This window comes from Canis aureus, chromosome 20 (assembly GCF_053574225.1).
Source record: "Canis aureus isolate CA01 chromosome 20, VMU_Caureus_v.1.0, whole genome shotgun sequence".
NCBI lineage: Eukaryota > Metazoa > Chordata > Mammalia > Carnivora > Canidae > Canis > Canis aureus.
Genome location: NC_135630.1, coordinates 57650560 through 57664982, shown reverse-complemented (window position 1 = coordinate 57664982; position 14423 = coordinate 57650560). Strand labels below are relative to the sequence as shown.

The 14423-nt window shown below is 49.3% G+C and overlaps 1 protein-coding gene across 2 annotated transcripts in view; it reads right to left on the bottom strand.

Annotated features, from left to right (window-relative positions):
- The window catches only part of LYPD6 (LY6/PLAUR domain containing 6), a 122695-nt gene that overhangs the window by 67643 nt on the left and 40629 nt on the right, over nt 1–14423 (bottom strand). The gene's annotated exons all lie outside the window — the stretch shown is intronic.

Below are 14423 nucleotides of genomic sequence, written 5' to 3'. Positions count from 1 at the left end.
GCCTTTTTTTTTTTTTTTTTTTTTCAGTGCCAGAAAAAACTCAGCCCTTTTCCCTCCGCCTTTCTCATAGCTGTTCTGGAAAGAGCGCAAACAAATAAGCTGTGATTTCTCTGTTTGATAATCATAGGAAAGGAAAAATTTCCATTTCTGTACAGAGCAAGTCTAATTGCTTTCACTGAATTCACTGGGCATTTCAGTCTAAGAAAATAAATCTCCTCAATTGCCTGGCTGAGAAGACCTGTTAAGTCCCCGACTTGTTAACAAGGAGGTCACCATGGTAGCCCTCCGCAGACATGACTGATATTAGGACTCTGTTGCTAGTTATCCCAAATTGCCAATTTCTTTTGCACACGCGGGCTTCTCTCTGACGAATACTGTTAAACTCAGATAAATCCAACGTGTCCTTGCTGGGTTTGTCCTCCTGGGGACTTAGTGAAAGAAATGTGCCTCTCAGATGCTTCTGCTCTGAATGTTGCATGCAGGGAGGGCCAGTGAGAGCAGTCGGTTGAGTTTCTGCAGAGGGAATAAAATGAGGCACTTATTCACACTCGGCCCCGTAGAACGCCATGAGCTCTCCTTCAGGGCAGAAGAGGAACCCAAAGCGAAGCAAAAGGGAAGGGAAATGAAAGGATGGGTCCCAGGAAGCCACTTGAAGGTAGAGGGTCGCTAAGTTTGCACCTGGAGTGAGGGGAGAGTCTTTACCTCCTCCCAGAAATCCAGAGGGACACCTGGAGAGAGGCTATTCTCTGTGTGCTCTTTCCTCTGGGGTGCCAGCTGCAATGCCAACCCCAGCACCCAACTGTGGCAAGCGCCATGTCAAGTGCAATGTTTCTCCAACCAACGCCCATGACTGGGACCAGTGTGGGGCCTTTACACAGGACAAAGCTGATGTCACACTCTGGCACCAAGGACTTGAAGGAGTCATGCCCCCTAGTGCCTTCTCAATTGCCAAGACAAACAAACGTAGTCAATTGGGAATTTCTATACGGATGCCATCGTGAGTTTCCTACAGCCATGGACAAATGTCCAAGAGTTTGTGACCAAAACACTCTGTCTTCAGTTTCTGTCACAGACGGAAATGTCTGCTCCCTCGACACGTAAAATCGGACCATATATATATATATATAGCATATTTCTTTAGTAGATGAAATGCGAACATCTTACCATTGAGGCCCGTCAAAAAATGAAAATCCTAGTATGGATGCTTGGATTGATTTGTTCATGTATTTAGTCAGTTAACAAACATTCAACCGGTTTCCGCTCCGTGCTAGGAACTACGGTGGGAACACAAGTAGAAATAAGACACAGCCCCTTTCCCTGAGAAGCTTACAGTATAGGGGAAATGAGAATTTAATATCATGTTTGCTACAATATGGATTTTTTTTGGGGGGGGGGGGCAGAGTATATTGGACCATAAAGGAAGATTCAATGACTTGTCTATAGGAGCTGGGAAGTCTTCACAAAAGAAAAGGCAGTTTATTTAAATCCTGAAAGATGAATACATGTTTTATAGGTGGAGAAAGAAGTGCAGGTCATAGTACGCACAACATAAGCAGGGAGACTCAGTTGTGTTACCTACCGGTAGACACCTACTGGTAGGTGCTAGGAAATCATGACCACTGTTATCAAAAAGCAAAGCCATCAAGGATTTAAGTTGAAAATTTCTAAATTTGCTCAAAGTATACCCAGTTCCTTGTAATCTGCCAAGCTGATTCCTTTCTACGGTATTTACACAGCTCACGGAAGACTCGGACCCATAATGCTTTGTAAGATTAGTTCTCTTTCATTCTAGCTTCCACGTATGGCTTCCTTTATCTCTTATTTGGGGTCTCTTTAAACCAAACTGACTTTAATCCGTGGACTGTACATGCGGCAATATACGTGATCGTCAAGTCTCTTTGATGTTAAACTAACAGATGTCGACTTTAATTTTGCGGTGCTTTGATAAAAGGATTAAGGGAAGGCTTGTGAAAGCAATCGCCTTACCTGAATTTTAACGAATGACCAACGAGGCCAAACATGTGGTTAAGCTCAGCCTAGTAAGAAATGAACATATCGCAACAAAATGAACACTCACATTGGATAATTTCTAACCCAAAACTCATTTACTGACCTATTAAAACTCGAGGTGAGTCGGCTGGTACAGAAAACTTTTTAATACTTTTATATAATTTAGAGAGCACTTACTGAGCTTTGGAAAATAAAGTTTAGGATTCAAATAGTAGCGCTGGTTGCACAACAGCGTGAATGTAATTAATGTTACTAAACTGCACACTCTAAAATGGTTAAAGTGATCAATTTTATGTTACGTATATTTTACTACAATAAAAAAGTATCTCCAAAGCACTCATTGGAGTATTTTCTTTATGACCAGATATTAACATTCAAAGTTTTTTATTCTTACCATTTTCCTTGGAGAATATTCTAAAAGATCATCACAGACTCTCTAGTCAAAGCCCATTGCCTTGTAACCATTTTATATACGTATCCATATATACAATATTAGCAGTAAAGTAAAACATAGTGTATCTTCAAGAATTCTAGAGGAGGTCAGTCCCCAAGATTTTCATAGCTTTCTCTCCAATTAATGAAGTAGCAGCATTACACCAGGCTACCAACTTGAGTATCGACTCCACGTCTACAGACGTTCTGAAATCACTCCGATTCCTACAGTTTTTATGTGTGACCAAAATTTGTGTATGGTTAAGTTGTTCTGACACTAACTAAATTTTATATAAGATTTGAATCAAGCTGTTGAACGACTTAGAAACTCCAGTGATCTCTGCTACAGTCGGGACGGCCGGACCGAGACGCTGACTGCTGTGGGTGAGGTTCCCAAACATGACTTAGGGCCACGGAGTCGGGTCTCCGGGAGGGTGATAAGCAGTGAGCGAAGTTCAAAAGGCAGAGAGAGCACGGGGAGGAGCTCCCCGAGGGAGGCGGCACAGTAAGGGGGAGATGCAGCAGCGGAGAACGATCAAGCCATTTCTTTTTTAAGATTTTATTTATTTATTAGAAACAGAGAGAGAGAGAGGCAGAGACACAGGCAGAGGGAGAAGCAGGCTCCATGCAGGGAGCCCGACGTGGGACTCGATCCCGGGCCTCCAGGATCATGCCCTGGGCTGAAGGCGGCGCTAAACCGCTGAGCCACCTGGGCCGCCCCGATCAAACCATTTCTAATGCAATAGGAAAATAATCAATTCCACACCTCAGCAATTCTGATCATACCTAAGGGGAAACGGGCGCTATTTTGCCCTGATGTTACCATCCCCACGGCACAATGACGATCATCGGGGAGGTGACTGCAGAGTAAGAAGAACCATTTCACACCTAGTTCCTATTTATAATAATACTTTGCACTTAAGGAAATTAGAAGTTCCCTTGTTAACAAAAGTATTCCTAAAAATATATTTATGACCTGGAAAGCAACCAGATGCCCATTAGCAGGGCCATGTTTTTCCTATTAAGTTAAGTAGATCTCATTGTTTTTTTTTTTTTTATTTTTTTTTATTTATTTATGATAGTCACAGAGGGAGAGAGAGAGAGAGAGAGAGAGAGAGAGACACAGGCAGAGGGAGAAGCAGGCTCCATGCACCGGGAGCCCGACGTGGGATTCGATCCCGGGTCTCCAGGATCACGCCCTGGGCCAAAGGCAGGCGCCAAACCGCTGCACCACCCAGGGATCCCCAGTAGATCTCATTGTTAAGCTCGGCCAGGATCTTCTCGCCGCGAGCCTCGCTTTCCCCTGGACTGTGGCCCAAATGACAGAACCGAAGGCTTGACGGACGAGGAGCAAGGAGTCCAGTGTCTCCGTGGGACGGTTCGGGACAGTGGAGCGGGACAGGCCAACGGACACCGCCGCCCGTAACGCCCAGCGGCGGCTCGGGGCCCACCTTCTCCGGCCACGGCCACGGCCACGTGGGTCCTCTCCTCTCCTCAAACGTCCCCGCTGGCCCTGGCGTCGTGCTCCGGTGCTGATCCGCCCTCCCTTCGCTGGGGACTCCCAAGACATCAGAAGAGGCCCGGACCCCAGCGCCACGGCCCCCCGCTGCCCGACCGGCCGCCTCCCTCGGGACCTGACCGTCTGCGAGTCTTCAAGGTGCATCCAGGCTCCGACCCTTCTCACGACTCATCGCCCCCTCCCTCCTGCCTGGAGTACGGCGTGTAAGTCCCCTTCTCGTCCCCCTGCTGCCACCCGGGGCCCCTCGAGTTTCTTCTCAACCCGGCAGGCAGTGATCCTTGGAGAAGAGCCATCGGCTAAGGCCATCTCCTCCCCTGAGAACCTTCTGGGGCTCTCGCTCTCCCTCAGCGGGAAGCCAGAGGTGTTGCGAAGGCCTCCAAGCCGCCGGAGTGCAGCTCCATTCCCTTCCTGACCTCCTGACCTCGCCCCACGCCTGCTCTCAAGGTGCCCAGGAACTCCAGCCTCGGGCGTCTGCACGTGCTCCTCCCTGGGCTGAGTGCTCCCCCCTGGGCCGAGTGCTCCCTCCGTGGGCCGAGTGCTCCCCCCCGGGCTGAGTGCTCCCCCTGGGCCGAGTGCTCCCCCCCGGGCTGAGTGCTCCCCCTGGCCCACGGCCGCCCCCCCACCCCCACCGAGATTCTGTGCAGTGGCCTTGCCAGTGGCACGGTCCCTGATCTTACCTAAGACGGCAAACCTCGCCTGCCCCCTGCCCTGCTCTAATTCTACGGAGAGCTCACGCTCCCACGACTGACTTGTCCCTTTCCAACACACACTACCACTTACTGATTTATTTCGCTCACCGTCTGTCTCCCGTGGCCCCGCAGACAACGGAAGCTTCCCTGCTCCGTGGCCGGCACCTGGAACCCTACCTGGCGCTCCGCGGCGTGTGCTGGATTAGTATTTATTGGCTTGAGGAATTAAATCACTGAGTCACAGATATCAGCCATAACTTTCAGGTTCCCAGCTAATGCTCCCACTCGGAGGTAGGCAAGAAGACAGCAGTCCCGTCCTCTCAGAGACGTGAGGGGTCCCCACGCCGAAAGGAGGAGGAAGGACCGGTCCGAAAGGACCGAGTCGAGGCCCGATCAGCAGCAGGAGAGCTCAGGACGGGGCTCCCTTCACCCCGGGCCGGGGGTGCACAGAGGAGGCACTGAGCGCTCACAAGCACAAACCCTCCTGCTGCTCATCGGGCTTCAACCCCATTCAAGGCAGAATCAGAAATTTTTTTTTTTTCAAATATCAACTTTTTAAAGACTTGTATTTATCTATTTGAGAGCGAGCGGGAGGGAGCGCACAGGCAGGGGGAGCTGCCCAGGGACAGGGCGCAGCAGACTCCCCGCAGAGCTCGAGCCGGACCGGGATCAGGACCTGAGCTGAAGGCAGACACGCAACCATCTGAGCCCCCAGGCGCCCCCCAAATATCAATTTTCAAACGGACGTCGGTCCTGCCCTCCCGGGCACTGGGCTCCCTTCGGCAAAGTCTCTGTTCCCACGTCCTTGCCGCTGACGGGATGGGCGGCTCATCCGGGCCTCCTCGGCCGCCGCCCCCTCCGGCTCGCCCACTGCCCCCCAGCCGGCTGCAGCCCCAGTGTGTCCCCTGATGACCCCGATCGGCCTCCTGCGGCTCCGGCCAAGTGCCCGCGGCCCCGGACACGGCAGGTTCGGGTCAGTCCGGGATCAAAAGCCTTCCTCGCACAGCCCACGCGGATCGTGAACACCACCGGCTCACACCCGCATCCTCACCCAGAATCACCCGCTTACAAGACCCAGCGAGCCCGCCGTCGGTGCCTGCCGCGCACCCACAGTCCCTGCAAGCCTCCCGCCAGCTCCTGCGGCCAAAACCAAGTGCAGGCTCGAGGCCCTCGGAGGCGGGGGACGTACCGCACCGACCGACAGCAGAGGTGGGGACAAGGGGCCGGAGCCGGGGACAGCCAGCCCGGGGCACGGAGGCCGATGGGGCTGGTCCCGGGGCCCACGTGCGGCCTAGGAGCTGCGGAAGCTGGAGGGGCAGCCGCGGACTCAGTCCCACTGCAGAGCCTACGTCTTCCCTCCTCCGTCCCGCAGGAAGACCTGCGCAAACAAATATAGCCACTTGCCTCCTCCCCCCCCCCCAGGTGGGGGGGCTCAGCGGGTGGGCATCTGCCTTGGGCTCAGGGTGTGACTCCAGGGTCCTGGGATCGAGTCCCGCAGGAGGCCTGCATCTCCCTCTGCCTGTGTCTCTGCCCCCCGCCCCCGTCGCTCATGAATAAATAAAATCCTTAAAAAAACAAAAAAGGAAAGAACCACTGATCAATAACAGGATCCGTATCGTATATTGCAGGTAACAGGCACTCAAAAAATATTTAATAAGTCAGTGACTAGTAGAATAGAATATTCCCGGTGGGATAAGTGAAAACTGATGCTCAATTGATAACCGCAAACAAGAGAATGAAAGAGAAGCGACGGGACAAGTGCTATTATTAAAAGTCTGATCATAGAAGCGGCCCCGGGGTGAAAGGAGCCCTGTCCTGAGCTCTCCTGCTGCTGCTTTTTTTTTTTTCTGCCTACAAATTAGGCACAGCTAGGAGAGCCATTCCCAAGAAGGGATGAAACTCAGGCATCACCAGCTTAGGAGGTGCGCAGAGAACGCGGACACGCGCTGTGTCCCACTGGATCCCCAGGGTTCCGCCCGGCACCTGTGCACGGGACACTCGGTGCTCGTGCGATGGACGGAGGCAGAGGCCGAGAGGGGCTCTGGGGCAGGAATATCCCAGGCAGCAAGCAAAGATGAGGGTGTGAAGACCGGGAGGACAGGGGCCTACACCACACCGTTACTCGGCCCACAGGCCACTGTGACCTGGGAGCAGTGCTCCGGCTCCTGCAGCCTCCTTCAAGTCGGATAAAGCAGCCGCGGTGCCCGGTGCCCGCTGCACCCCAGGACATGGTCAGCCATCGCAGCTTCCTCAAGTCATTAAGCAAAGCAGGCCGACTCCTGCACCTTCTCCTTGCACCGAAACGTCACAACGGACCCAAAAGACCACATGTTTTCGGCACATTTCCCAAAAAAGGTAGGAAGAAAGAAACACAACAACAGCAACTTCAACACAGTAAGTCATCTATTTTTGCCAAAGAAAAATCACCTGCGTACTTTGGAGCAGAGCACTCTTCACCTTTCCTGGAGCCGGAGCCTAAACCAGGGGCCACCGCCCACCCTAGCAGCAGTGGCCAAAAAACCTGGTTAAAACAATGGAATCCGACAGTGGACGGCTCGCAAACGCATAACCACGTCCCGGAGAGGTCGGATCTGATGCCCCCTCCAGGCACCAGAGCGACAAAGGAGAGGGAAGGCACGGTGCCTGGGGACCGCACCGTGGACACTTTATAGGAAACCAGGAGAGAGGAGCGCAGCAGCTTAGGGCGGCTCCGTATTTCATTAAATGGATGTGCCCCGTTCTGCACCAATCGAATAGGGACAGCAGCCATCGGGGACAGCGGCGCTGGTCGGCAGAGGCTCTGTGGTGGCTTCTGCGGATTCCAGATCGGCGTCCTGCTCCTGCGATGAGGTTGCCCGCCGCCCCCGGGACATGCATGTGCAGCCCGCAGCACGGAGCTCGGCCGCGTGAGCACGGTGCTGTGTCCATCAGACCCTTACAGAGGGAGCATCTGAGGACAACGCATCCTTACGCTGCGCTTAAATAACACAGGTGGTTGCATTCACTTCTTCCGGCAACGCTACCTGGGTAGTTAGGGCTACTAGCCTTTTACAGATGGGGGTGCAGGTTCCATTGCCCCAAACCTTTGTTCTCTCACCATCCCTGTCATGGTTTTTCCAGATTAGAAGGGCCCCACCTACTAAGGAGAAGGCCAGAGGCGATGGAGAAAGCCAAGCTGGGGTCGGCGTGGGGCTGGCGTGGGGTCTGCGTGGGCCGGCGAGGGGCCGGCGAGGACTCTCCACCTCTATTTATTCCACTAGTATTCAGATGCAAGGTGATTGCATAATGTGAGCTGACGGCCAGAAAGCTCTTGGGCATCGCCAAGCGAGGGAGAGCTGTTTCCCCTGTCCGGGTTGTGGACTGCGAATTTGGAGTCTGTCTCCAAAACAGACCCAGGGCAAGCCGCACGCCCGGGCAGACGCTGCTCGGCCTCAGCCTCTGTTGTTTCAGCCCGGAGGTGATTTCCACACCAGCAAGCGGCCCCCGTGTGTTTTCACAGCGCTCTCCGGGGTCACAGTTGTCGAGGCGTGTTCAGGACCTCCAGCTCAGCGGCCTCCTCTCAGGCTAAAATAACACCCGGCTCACATGCTAAGAAAATGCAGCAGTTGTAATTTTGCAGGGGTGGCGCTTTTGGAAGGAGACACCCAATCCCATATGCTTTGCATACTTAGGACATTGCTCTCATTAGTGACATCCTAGACAATGCTCTCGTGTCTCAGACCAAGGGCTCCCCGGCAACTCAGCCACACTCTCGTTGGGGTCCCCCCCCCCCAACCTGTCAAAGCCAGTTCCTCGCCTCTCGGCAATAATGTCAATAGTAATAATAACAGCAATGATAATAGTAACCCAATGGGCCCTTCGGGGCACTTGGGAGGAAATTTCAATGTGTTGGGGCCAGTTGTAACCATGAGCCTACGGGGCGCACGGTGAAGAGGCAGGAAAACGGAAGAGCCTAAGGGAACCAACAGGAAAACGACACTTTTCTGATCCTGTTCAGAAAAGACACATTCTAAGTCTTGCTTGAGGTTGTTGGGCCTCCAAGGTCAAAGAGCGCATATGGGTTTTCTGGGCTCTATTTTCCTCGAGCCAAGACAGAAAGCAGGCCCCCATTTCAGTAGGTCACCAAAACCCAGAAGGCCTTATTCTCATCATCCACTAACCTTCAGAGGTAAAGAAGCCTCTCACCTAAGTTTCTCCCCACTCGCAGCCTCATCTATCTCCGACAGCTCCATGACTCGGCCTCATAAGTCCCAGAAGAATACAACTTGAGACCACCTATGTGTAAAAAATAAACAAAAATACGCATGCCAAATGCACAGGAACTTACAGATACGGTTCTTTTACGCCGATGAAAACTTCTCAAGCGACCAAGGCAAGCGCTGGTGTGGCCACCTCCAAAATAAATCCACACGTACCCCACCCCCATCTAAAGAAAGATGCGCAAAGGCCCTTTGATTCTAATCTAATGTAAACCCTAAAGTAAGTCCGGGAAACAGCTCTTCTGATGGGTCACAAACACTCCCTCAAGTCTCTCTAGACCCTTGAAGGCTCCAGTTTACCCGAACTAAGCTGAACATCCCTCCTGCCCTGAGACTTTGGCACAGCGGCCGAAATAACAACGCTCCTGGCTGCTCTCGCCTTGGTCATCCAGCACAGGCAGAAAAGAAAAAACAAACGCATATACCATATTTTTTAATTAGAATGATGTCATGAAACCAAATTTGATCCTACAATATTAACCACCTGTAACAGCAGCCTAACGTGTGCCACCTGTCCAGGACACACGGCGTCAGCTGTCTGCCCCTGGACACCCCTGTATAAAGAACCTCACTATAGATCTGACCTCGCAACTGTCCGCAGAATCTCCTAAATGCAATAAGAAATTTAATACAGATCATGTCTCTTAAGGGCCCGAGATTGTGAAAGAAAGCAAGAGAAAGGACATCGTCAGGGATGGGTTTTCCATTCGATGTAACATCCCTTGGGCATCCACTGCTTGCTGGGCTCTGGGTAGTGCTCAGATCGCGCCTTCGTTCTCCGTTAGCGTGGGGCACTCGGGATCCAGGTGGCCACTGCTCTCCAGGATGGAGGAGTCACACTTGCACCGCGGACTTCCCATGCTGCTGACCAGAGCAACACGATGCATCGTAATCTCAAAACGCGTCTTGCACCAAAGACCTGAGCATAATTTTGAGACTTTTTCCCTTCTCCCCTACCTTTCTCTCAACCTATATATTTAAGGCAACAAAACAGTGTATTTGACTTCTGAAATAATATGACTAAATAAGCACTGCCTGCCCTGGTTTCTTTCCATTACTGGGATTCCTGTAATAGGTTTAAGAAAAGATGCTGGACTTTTAGCCTAGAGGGATACTTAGCCTCAATATTAGCTAGAGAAATTCTAAATGTCCCAAGAAAGTTCATTCAGTACTTCGCCCTTTTAAAGCAACATGAATCCAAGTATCACGCAGTTCATTTCTGCGTGGGGCCAGGAGTGGGACCGTGAAAACGATCTCCTTAAAAATCCTACAGAGTAAATAATTTCCCCCAGAATTTCCTAAATTCAATTTCTTTGACCAGAACGACTAGGAAACTGGGACCCCAATTAATCCCTTTTACACTGTGCTGTAGAATTAAACACCAATTTAAATGTTGCTACTAACACACAGACCAAAATACACTCAGGACCAAATGCATCATCCTGTTTTGTCCACCTGGCAAATTATATTCTCTCTTTCTCCCCCTCCTTTTTTCTCCCTTTCTTTTTCTTTTCTTACTTGGTTTCCAACCTCTTTGCATTTGTCTAGTGTGTATTTAGCTTGAGTTGGGATTGATTTTTTTTTTTTGGGGGAGGGGATTGATATTTTAGATTTTGTTGACTTGTTCACGTGTTCTTCTCTGGGAAAAATGACTAGAAGGAGGAATTCACAACAAAAGAAAGAACCAGAGGTTAATACTTTCTGTCACAGATCTAGTTGATATGGTTATAAGTAAGATGTCAGAGCTGAAATTCAGGATAACAATTATAAAGATGCTAGCTGGGCTTGAAAGAAGCATAAAAGACATGAGAGAATCTTTTAGTGCAGACATTAAATCTAATCAGGCCAAAATTTAAAATGCTCTAACTGAGATTCAGGCTAAATTGGATGCTCTAAGCCCTAGGGTAAATGAGGCAGAAGAGAGAGTAAGTGACATGGAAGACAAGTTGATAGAAAGGAAGGAAGCTGAGGAAAAGAGAGAAAAACAAGTAACGAACCACAAGAGGAGGCTTTGAAAAATCAGTAATGCCATAAAACAGAACAATATGAGAATTATTGAGGGTCCCCAAGGGAGATGAGAGAGAGACAGAGGGATAAAAGGGATATTTGAGCAAACCATAGCTGAGAACTTCCCATCTGGAGAAGGAAATAGGCATTGAAGTCTAAGAGGTAGAGAGGATGCCTCCCAAAATCAATAAAGATAGATCAACACCCTGACATATAATGGTAAAGCTTGCAAATTTCAGAGATAAAGAGAAAATCCTGAAAGCAGCTTGAGATGAGCATTCCTTAACATATAGGGGTAAGAAATATTAGACTGGCAGCTGACCCATCCAGAGAGACCTGGCGGGCTAGAAAGTGCTGGATCATAGGGGAAGAGAGAGAAAACCTAATGGGAAGAAATCAGAGATGGGGACAAACCATGAGAGACTCTTAACTCTGAGAAACAAACTAAGGATTGTTAGAGAGGAGGTGGGTGATGGGTGGTTGGGGTAACTGGGTAATGGGCATTAAGGAGGGCACATAATGTGATGAGCACTGGGTGTTATATGCAACTAATACATTATTGAACACTACATTTGAAACTAATGATGTACTATATGTTGGCTAATTGAATTTAAATAAAAAATAAATAAATGCAAAAAAAAATAAAAAAAATAAATGTTGCTACATAAAAAAATAAAAATAAAATAAAATAACAAAAAAATAAAATAAAATAAAATAAAATAAAATAAAATAAAATAAAATAAAATAATGTTGTTACACAATTAAAAGTTACATAAAGGATTGATGTCCGGAGTATACAGCTAAAGCAATAAACACCCTGAAGGGAAAAAAAAATATCTGCTTTTGCCTCACTCCGGTGTGGCTTCCACCAGCAGACCTTCGCATCAAGCGTGACTGACGGCGTCCGTGCTGCTCAGTGCACCTCAAGAGTTCAGTCCTCAACTTACTTGACCGTCTGCAACACTGGCCACGGTTGAGCGCTCCGCTTCTAGAACCATTCTTCCTTGGATCCTATGCATCGCAGCATGGCATCCTTGCTGTCCTTCTACCCTCCTCCCTCCTCCGTAGCCGCCTGTTCTGACTGCCCGCCGGCCCGCCGTGGCAATCTCCCGGGGCAGTCTTGGAAGGCCTTGTCTTCCAACCCTATGCTCTCGCCCAAGGTGACCTCATGCACTCCCACTGCTTTAAACACCACACCAGCAACTCCCAAATTTATAACTTCAGCCCAGACCTATTTTCTTGACTCCAGACTCATTAATTTAATTACCTCCTGTCATCACTGAGGCTGGCTCACAGGCATCGGAAACTCACCTTGTCCCCAGCTGGCTTCTTGATCCCCAGGCAATGGCCCCTCCATCCACACTACTGGACTCTGGGGAGTCATCCTCAGCACCTCCTTCTCCTACAGCCCACAGATCCCTCGGTCCTCTCTCCCCCACCACCATCTAACCCAAGGACCCACCATCTGTCGCTAGAGCCCTTGTCATTGTCTCGTTCCTGTCCCTGCCCATCCTTTCTCCAGCAACCACCAGAGAGAGCTCTTCAAAGTACAAATCTGATCATGTGACTCCCTATTCAGTCTTAAAACCTTCTAGAGGTTTACACTGAGAATTTATAACAAAGTTTACCATCTTGGGAAATGATGGTATAAACTCCCATCCAAATGATGGTTTATACCATCATTTCCCAAGATGAGAATTCTTCTTTCCCCAGATGAGAATTCTTTTCCTTCTTCGCTGTGTATAGCTCTGTGAACGTTGACGTGTGTCTGCCCCTGCGTAACTCCCACCCTGTACAAGCTACGGAACGTCTCCAGCCTCCAGGAGGTTCACGCCTCTGTCCTGTCCCCACCCTCTCCTGAGGTAACCACTCTTCTGGCTTTTATTACAATGAATTGGTTTTGTCTGATCCTGAACATCATATAAATTGGCTTATAAAAATGAATACTTTTTTTTTTAACTAAACCAAATTCTTCAAACGCTCCTGCAAATTTATGATTAAGCCATAAGCCAGCGTTAAGACAATAACATCCCGCAGTCACCTGAAATCAGGTGTTCAGGTCCAGAGTCTCAAGTCCCTGAAAGAGTCTGTTAATTAACAGGTGAGAAACAAAATCCCCATAATACTCCAGATTAACTTGTTCCCATGAAGTGTTCCTAAGTATTTCAGATGACACAGGGACTACTACTTCTACTCATGGGCTCTGAGCCAATCTGGAGAACTAATCTCCCAGTCAAATTCAAAGAAAGTATTCTTTTGATTCAAACAAAGACATCAAAGTGACAAAAATGTAACAGCATGAGCGAAGTATATAGTTACGGCAGGGTCTTAATAGAGGAATGAGACTTTATGAGCTTAAGGTCCTACCAGGAGAGTTGTGTTGCAAGTATTAGGAATTAACGATGGGCTGTGGGGAGGCCAGCCTAAAGCTGGATAAAGCCTCACCTGCACCCATTCACCATTATAACTTCACCCTGGAGGAAGGCCATCGAGTCTCTATTTTCAAAGTACAGCCCCTGATTATGTCCCTCCGTCCAGAATAAGGGCGAATTCCAATAAAGGGCCCAGGGAAGCCCAGCCCCTGGAATGCATCAGCGACACCTGAGAGCTTATTTTGCCACCTGAAATCCAGACAGACATCCCCCCAAGGTTTGGAATTTTTGAAGCCTATGTTGGGTGGGGGTGGCAGGTGGCAGAAGCAGAGGCCCAGGGGTTTGGTTTTGCTCCCTTGATGGTCCAATAGCCCATTCCTAGCGTCAAGCTGGGAAATCCTAAACCTAAAATTAGAATCAACTAGGACTTTTACCAAAGCCTGGGAGAATTCACAAAATGGGTCTCACCAAGCATCCCTATGCCTAGCGAGTCTTGCTCTCTGCACCCTTTGGCAACGCAGTTAGACATCTGCTAAGCGTACCAGCTGGTGACACTTGCCGGCTGGGCACGTGACCGGCATGGGTTTTGATGGTATGATTCCGGACACATGCAAGGTACTTAAAAAAATCTCAGTGCCTATTAGGGTAAAGGAATTCCTACAAACTGTAGTTTTGCTTCCTAAACATAAAAGAGAAAAGCAACTGCTCACTTTTTTAGTCAAAGTGTTAGGAGGATAGAGGGAAGCAGAAGGTAAGAAACAATTTGGGTAAAATCCCCATCAGCCCCTCCACTTTTTGATGACCAGAAGGCTTCCCAGAGGATGAAAAATATATTTCTTTAAAATGTATAATGACATTTATATATTTGAGCCTGGGTGGCTCTGTGGTTGGGCGCCTGCCTTCGGCCCAGGGCATGATCCTGGGGTCCCGGGATCGAGTCCCACATCGGGCTCCCTGCAGGGAGCCTGCTTCTCCCTCTACCTGTGTCTCTGCCTCTCTGTGTGTCTCTCATGAATAAATAAATAAAATCTTAAAAAAAAAAAAAATATATATATATATAATATGCCTACTTTCTCTTCCTTTATCTGCCTAAATTTTCCTTGCACCCTATGCTAGCAAATTTCATCTAGCCTGG